The 8,311-nt window shown below is 37.6% G+C and overlaps 1 pseudogene; it reads left to right on the top strand.

The window, feature by feature from the left end:
* Positions 1-2,218: 2,218 nt before the first annotated feature.
* LOC143686808 (solute carrier family 35 member F2-like) overlaps positions 2,219-8,311 on the top strand; it is a 51,911-nt pseudogene continuing 45,818 nt past the window's right edge.

Below are 8,311 nucleotides of genomic sequence, written 5' to 3'. Positions count from 1 at the left end.
TCCATGGTTTCTGCTGAGAGATCTGCGCATAGTCTTATTGGGCTTCCCTTGTATGTGATGGATTGCTTTTCTCTTGCTGCTTTCAAGATCCTCTCTTTCTCTTTGACCTCTGACATTCTGATTATTAAATGTCTTAGAGTATGTCTATTTGGATCTATTCTCTTTGGGGTACGCTGCACTTCTTGGATCTGTAATTTTAAGTCTTTCATAAGAGTTGGGAAATTTTCAGTGATAATTTCCTCCATTAGTTTTTCTCCTCCTTTTCCCTTCTTTTCTCCTTCTGGGACACCCACAACACATATGTTCATGCGCTTCATATTGTCTTTCAATTCCCTGAGTCCCTGCTCATATTTTTCCGTTTTTTTCCCTATAGTTTCTGTTTCTTGTCAGATTTCAGATGTTCCATCCTCCAGTTTTGAAATCCTATGTTCTGTCTCTCGAAATCTATCTACAATGTTTCCATTGTTTTTTTCATCTCTTCTACTGTGTCTTTCTTTCCCATAAGTTCTGTGATTTGTTTTTTCAGACTTTCAGTTTCTTCTTTTTGTTCTTTCCTTGCCTTCTTTCTGTCTTCCCTCAATTCATTGATTTGGTTTTTGATGAGGTTTTCCATGTCTGTTCGTACATTCTGAGTTAATTGTTTCAGCTCCTGTATGTCATTTGAATTGTTGGTTTGTTCCTTTGACTGGGCCATATCTTCAATTTTCCTAGTGTGATTTGTTATTTTTGCTGGCGTCTAGGCATTTAATTACCTTAATTAGTTTATTTTGGAGGTTGCCTTCACTTCTTTTATCTAGGGTTTTCTTGCTGGATGAATTTGTTGTCTATCTGTTCTTTGACATTCCGTTCAGCTTTATCTGGACCTTTAGCTTAAGTTTTGTTTAACAGAGGAGAATTTTTCAGTTCTTGTTTTCTTGCTTCTTGCCCTGCTTGTGTGATGCCTTCCCCCCCAGACACACTTAGGAGCATCTACTTAGATATTATAGACCCCAGCCAGATTTTCCCAGACCAAATTGGCCTCCTATCAGGAGGAAAGGGTCACCTGTGTCAGTTTTCCCTGAGGGAGAGACCCAGCAGGTTGAAAGACTTTCCTTTGAAGTCTCTGGACTCTGTTTTTCTTATCCTGCCCTGTGTGTGGCACTTGTCTGACTACAGGTCCCACCAGCATAAGATGATGCAATACCTTTAACTTTGGCAGACTCTCCCTGCTGGGGGCGTGGTGGAGACAGAGGAGAGGTTGTAGGCTGGTTTTAATGGCTTCAAATTACCAAGCCCTGGGGTCTGAATTCCTTGATGGAGGGATTCCACCTAAATTGGGCTTCACCCCTCCCCTGGGGAAGGCACAGTCTCCAGATAAGCCCCCAAAAGAGCTCACTTCTGCCTATGCCTGGGGCAGTTGCAGCCTGAAAAGTCCTGCCGCTGTATCCAGAGGCAGTCAAGCCTTTGTAGATACACAGCCACAAAAACCTCTGTTTCCTGCTTTTTTTTCCTCCCTTTTTCTGTCAGTCCTGCCCCCTTGGCACCGGGGCAAAAATGAGCAACCTCTGCTTTGATCAGGTTCACCTAAGCTGGGGGCCTATTTTTAGTAGTCATAATTTGTTAATTAGTTCCACAATTGGCGTTTGATTGTGCCGAGTCCCTGCTGCTGGTAAAGTCCTTTCCTTTCCCCTCTGGGAAGCGGCCTGTGGGGGAGGGGCACTGGCCGCCGCAGCTTTGAGAACTCATGATTCTGGGGGGTGCTCACAGCCAGTCCAGCTGGTCCAGACTGGGGTACGCTGTGTGTCTGGTCACTGACGTGGCCCCAGGAGCTGTTCTGTACTGTTTCTGGTTATTTAGTAGTTGTTCTGGAGGACGAACTAAAACACGCACGTTGTTAAGCCGCCATCTTGACCCGGAAGCTGAGTAGTTTTAAAAGAAAAATTCTAAAGTTTGTGGGGTATCTGAGATAAGGCAAATAAGTCAGAGTTTTAGGAATTTGGCCTAAGCATCAGTATGGTTTTAGAGCTCCTAGGGGTGTGTTTAAATGTTTTAATGTGGTTATATCAGTCTTGTTTAACCCTGGTAAAAATTTTTAAAACTCCCCTCCATTTTTTATGTTCAAATGTTTTGCTTATGTTTTTATATTTCTATTTCTATATTTTTAAAGTAAAATATTGTTATATGAAGGTAGAACAAGGCATTCATTCCCTACACTGTAAATTGTAATGTGTGTACTTAGATGCCCACTTCAAGTTCCCAAAGACTAGACTCGGTGTTAAAGCGAGAGCCTGTGGGTGAGAGGTGAGGTGAGGCTCACTCAAGTCTGTGACAGCATAAAGTAGCATTAGCGCATATGCCAGTTACTGGTGAAATGTTCTTTTGTGACTAGACACTGGAAGACTAAAAACTTCAGAAATCTAAGAAGGTAATTGATGAAGATAGTGTCCATTCTGCCAACTAATAGTTTTTCAGATGAGGAACCTCATAATTACTGTCTTCTGTAGTAAAAGGTAAAGATATATTAAAACAATTTTAAAGAAGAACCTGACTAAAAAAGTAATATATAAAGGAATTTTATAAAAATTAAGAAAATTTTCAGCCCATAATCAGGTTAATGTTTTATATATTTCTTTCTGATTTGTTTAGTGTGTATGTGTTATGTTATATATAATTTACAGATTTGTCTCATCGTATATAGTTTCATATTTTTCTTTTTTAATAACAATATTTTTGCATATAATTACATATTATATGCAAAATAATGCATATTATCACATATCTCTGATGTGTTAATTTTAAATTAACACATATCTCTGATGTGTTAATTTTAAATGACAGTAGAATATTCTACCCTGCTATTTCCCATCTGTGCTGGTTTGGAAGGAAGTATGTCCCCTAGAAAAGCCATGTTTTAATCAAAATCCCATTTCATAAAGGTAGAATAATCCCTATTCAGTACTGTATGTTTGAAACTGTAATCAGATCATCTCCCTGGATAATGTGAGTTAGTCGAGTGGTTGTTAAACTGTATTAGGTGATGACATGTCTCCACCCATTTGGGTGGGTCTTGATTGGTTTATTGGAGTCCTATAAAAGAGGAAACATTTTGGAGAATAGGAGATTCGGAGAGAGCAGAGAATGCTGCAGCACCTCAAAGCAGAGAGACCATCAGCCAGCGACCTTTGGAGATGAAGAAGGAAAATGCCTCCCTGGGAGCTTCATGAAACCAGAAGCCAGGGGAGAAGAAGCTAGCAGATGACACTGTGTTCACCATGTGTACTTCCAGATGAGAGAGAAACCCTGAACTTCATTGGCCTTCTTGAACCAAGGTATCTTTTGCTGGATGCCTTTGATGGAACATTTCTATAGACATGTAATTGGGGCATTTTCTCGGCCTTAGAACTGCGAACTAACAACTCATTAAATTCCTCTTTTAAAAGCTCTTCTGTTTCTGGTATATTGCATTCCAGCAGCTAGCAAACTAGAACACCATCTTTTGGATATTTTGGTTGCTTTATATTTTTGCTATAATACCTGTTGTGATGACTATGTGTCCTTTAGGAATTATTGAAGAGGGTGATTACTAGGTCCAAAATCATGTACCCTTTGAAAGCTAATAATACATAGTGCCAAAATGTTTTCCAGAATAATTTACCACTTCATATCCCATCAGTATTATAAAAACTGTTTCATTATACCCTTATTAACATTAAAATTATATTTTAAATCTTCCTAGGATTCCAGTAAACTAATCAAGACCCACCTACAGTGGGGGAGTCATGTCTCTACCTAATCCAGTTTAACAACCACTCTTGATTGAGTCATGTCTCCAGGGAAATGATCTAATTAAAGTTTCAAACATACAGTATTGAATAGGGATTAGAAGAAACAGCTGCCTTTACAAAATGGGACTACGATTAAAACATGGCTTTCCTAGGGTACATACATCCTTTCAAACCAACACACCATGTGACAAGGTAAAGACCCCAGGATCACTGGCGTTCAGCTCCAGAATGCCAAACTCTTCAGGGAGAAAACATTACCTAAATAACATCTTGATCTGGACTTTCTTTTACTCTCAAAACTGTAAACAAATAAATTCTCATTGTTTAAGTCAAACCATTATGCTGGTATTTGCTTAAACTGCCTAGGAAACTGAAACACAAGGTCTGTAAACATAGAATGAACTTGAATTATAAATTAGGCATTTCTAGATTTGAAACCCAGCTCCTCTACTAACTAACCATGAGACTATGAACAAGTTAATGAGTTTGTCCATTTTTTTTTTTTTTTTTTGCATGGGCAGACAGATTTTTTAAAAATTGGATTAGGGATAATGGAAGGTAACCATTAGCAATAGTCTAAGAAAGAGGTATTTAGAGGATTGCAAGTTGGGGAATCTGAGGACTTCAAAGAGAGGGTGAGCTTGTTGGTAAGTAAGTGACAAATGATGAAGAGAGGGGCTGCCTTCCATGGTAGAAGGACCACAAAATTTGGGCCCATCACTTATGCCACTTTGTGTCCTTTATAAAATTGTATCAGCCAGGGTTCTCCAGAGAAACAGAACCAGCAGGATATATGCATATGTATATTAAGGACTTTATTCTGAGGAATTGGTTTACATGATTATGGGTACTGGCAAATCCAAATTCCACAGGGCAGGCGGAAAGGCTTGAAATTCTGTTAAGAGTGATGTTGAAGTCTTGAGTCTGAATTTCTGATGCAGAAAACTCAAGGAGGATTGGAGAATATAGTCTTGAGGCAGAATTCCTTCTGATCTCTGGAATCCTCAGCTCTTGCTCTTAAGACCTTCAATTTAGTGGATGATGACAAACCACATTATGCAGGGTAATCTCCTTTACTTAAAATCAACTCAATGAAAATGTTAATCCCATCTGTGACATACTTCCACAGCAACAACTAAGCCAATGTTTGACCAATCAGCTGGTCACCATAACTAGCCAAGTTGACACATGAAATCAACCATCAGAATAATGATAGGACATGAGGCTTCATGGCATCACCTTCTACCGGCTGCAGAGCAAAGTCAGTGTTAGTTGCCCTTTTTGCCTTTGGAATGAGGTGCTGGACATTGAGTGGATGCTCAATGCCTGGTAATGAGAAGAGATTTCAGTATAATTAGATTGCTGGGTTAAGGTAAGTCCCAAGTAGTATGGACAGGAACATTTTATCAAAATCCACCAAAGTATAATGTGAAACATGCCAGCATTTGTTTCAACTTCTGAAAGTCTGGGACAAATGGACAGTCCTGCTGATAGCAATTGGAATTGCAGTGGATTACTTGGAACAAAAGAATAGGCAGAACAAAGTGGCAGAGGTGGAGGCATAAATAACAACCCCTTCTGAAAACAGCTGTCATCATAATGCAAAAGGTGTTTTTTAACATTTATGCATGCTGAGTGTGCAAAATTGCTAGTCGTGTGTCTTATCTTCACTTACAACAAAATAGGAAAGTCAGCTAAATTTTATCATGTGCATTAATATGGGATTTCCTTGAGTTAGGCGATATGATGATATTTTTTTAAATTTTTGAACTTGTGGGTGTGGGGATGTTTAATAAATAATATTGCAAAATATTGATCTAAAACATTTCACATAATTCTGAAGGTTTTTCAGAAATAAAGCTAAGTGTTTTTTTAAATTTGATTACCTATTTCTTATATCTGAAACTGGCTTGGTTCAGCTTTATATGTGAAGACTGAAAGCATTCAAATACCTGTTAATTTATGAAAAATTTATAATGATTTGTGATGATAAGAAAAGCCTCAATGTGAAATATGCATCTAAAAAATAAGAGCCTAAATTAATATTAAGGTCATTGATTTAAAAAATCAATTCTTAATGGTTACATTCTTACTGTCATTAGGTGTTAAACTAGACAAAATTATCATTTAGTTTTTGGTGTACATTAAGCATAAATATAATTTTTAATCAAAAACTGAATTTTATTTAACTTATACTTTTTCTTAAAAATAGGTTCATTGAATCATCAGTCTTTGATTATCTGTTAATACAAAGTCTCCATTTCAGCTACCAATTTTTACTTCTCTTCTATTAAATCATTAGCTAATATAAAATCCAATCTCTTTGCCCGCATAAAATTTTAATACAGTAATGAGCAATAGAGAGGTAATATGGAATGGAAATTTTAAAAGAGAAGGGGATGGGTGATTAAAAGTGGATTTTCAGCGCAGGCCACGGTGGCTTAGCAGGTAAGAATGCTTGCCTGCCATGCCTGAGGACCTGGGCTCGATTCCCGGTGCCTGCCCATGTAAAAAAAAAAAAAAGTGGGTTTTCATTTGCTGAGCTCTGGAAACATCCTTTAAAACACACCCACTATCAATCTCTTAAAAAAAAATAATAAACCAAACAAAAGGTATTCTATTAGTGGCAGTAGTAAGACATTTGGGTTAATTATCTTATGAAAACACAGGTTTTTTTTGATATGGTCTTTGATTTGAATTCAGTGTCTCTCCAATTTCACATATAGTTTGAATCAAAATCTCTAGCTCTTGGAAAAAATACATTTTTAAATTATACTTAAAACTTACTTTTCCACAAATAGATTGGTAATTGCAATCTTGAGGAATATTTTTCTGAAGGTAGTTTTAATAACACCACCTACCCTCCCCCCATATAATCTAGTTGATGGTACAGATAGTTCAAAGCCAAAATAAATCAAGGGTATTGTCCTGGTATAAGACTGATTGTAGTTTTTCTGTGTGGCTCCTTCCCTACAGATAAATAATTCTAGTTTCTATATTTCTAACTTCTCTGTGTGGGTTTAAATAGTTACCAGATCTATACCAGATGAACAAGAAGCCGTCAGGATGCTTATTTACTCAGTGTCAAGTCAGCTCTCCTCTTAACCTTGGTACTGAATGATTCCTAGTATCAGCCCTGCCCATGTGTTCTGTTGCTCACAAATAGTATGTAATTTTGTTTATGCTTTTCCCTCTTGAAATGTTGCTCTCCCTTTTAAATCTGTGTTTCCACTTCTTTCCCTAAAATAGAAGATGCTTACATTTAGATCCAGTCCTGGAAGGCCACCTCTTCTCCCATTCTGACGTATCCTGCTCATGACTAACAATTTTGATAGAAAAGAAATATTGGGTCCTGATTCCATGCAGAACTCAATTCACTTATACTGGTCAAATAAATTGTAGCCAATTAATCTGATAGAGGTTAATTGAACATAAGGTGGAGAGAATAAACACGACTACTATTACTCTTCTCTTTTAGGGGAGAAATACCTATAACAATACACCATTCACTCAGTATTTATGGAACAAGGTATTGCTGCATGTATAGCAATCTACCTTATAGATGCTCTTAGAATAAAATTATTGTGCATCTCATCTTCCAAAAAGCAAATTTAAGCCCATTAGTATTTGTAAAAGCATTTTAGAAAACTGTCCACATGTTTTCTAAAAGTTTAGCTATCCTAATGTTTTATAAAATTTAGTTTTACATCTGGGCAAAAGTTAAATTAGATGTTGAGATATCTTTTAGCGAGGAGTCTCAGGACTTGGAGGGTTTAAGGATAGACTCGGTAGGGGGTTGAGTAGTATTGTTCAGTGTCGATCGGGGCAAATACTGAATATGCGCAGCTGGTTTATTTTGGAGGGTGGGCACGAAGTGGGGTGGTATCGAATGAGGCAAGGAGGAGTATTCTTGGAATTGGAAGTTTGCTGATTGAATCAGCCCTATGTAAAGTTGCATGTAATCATTATACTATTGTGGTCTTGCGGATGCAAACCCAGTATTATACATTACAAACAACTCTTTCATTTTCTTCACATCTCCAGTATCATGGCCAGCATGTCTCTGGCCAGAGGTTTTTTCCTTCTAAGCATCATAGAATTGTTGATCAGTCATCCATTCTGCGTGGTGTCAGAGAGCTTCCATTGTTCCTAACTCTCTGTTCATCTCTATCATTGCATCCTGGATTATTTTCTTGAATGTGTGTTCTGTTTTGTTTTGTTTTGAATTTGTGTGTTAATGCCTGTTATGATGTTCATTCTTTTATTTCTTTGTGGCAGATTCAATAGTAAGTAGCCTATCTTAGTTTGCCAGGCCTTTATGGCAAACACTATACAATGAGTTGGCTTAAACACAGGATTTATCGGCTTGTGGTTTTAGAGGCCAGAAAGCCAAAATCAAGGCAGCAGCAAGGCTATGTTTTTTTTCTGGTATCAGTAGCGTTTTGTGATGGCTGTCCTCTCTCTTATGGTGATGTCCTTAGTTTCTTCCTAAAGCTTTCTCTGACTGCTGGCTTCTGTGTCTTCTCGTGTCTCGTAGTTTCTGGTTT

The sequence above is a fragment of the Tamandua tetradactyla genome, chromosome 6, assembly GCF_023851605.1.
Source record: "Tamandua tetradactyla isolate mTamTet1 chromosome 6, mTamTet1.pri, whole genome shotgun sequence".
Classification (NCBI taxonomy): domain Eukaryota; kingdom Metazoa; phylum Chordata; class Mammalia; order Pilosa; family Myrmecophagidae; genus Tamandua; species Tamandua tetradactyla.
The sequence above is the reverse complement of the archived record's forward strand: the minus strand, read 5'-3'. Positions and strand labels throughout refer to the sequence as shown.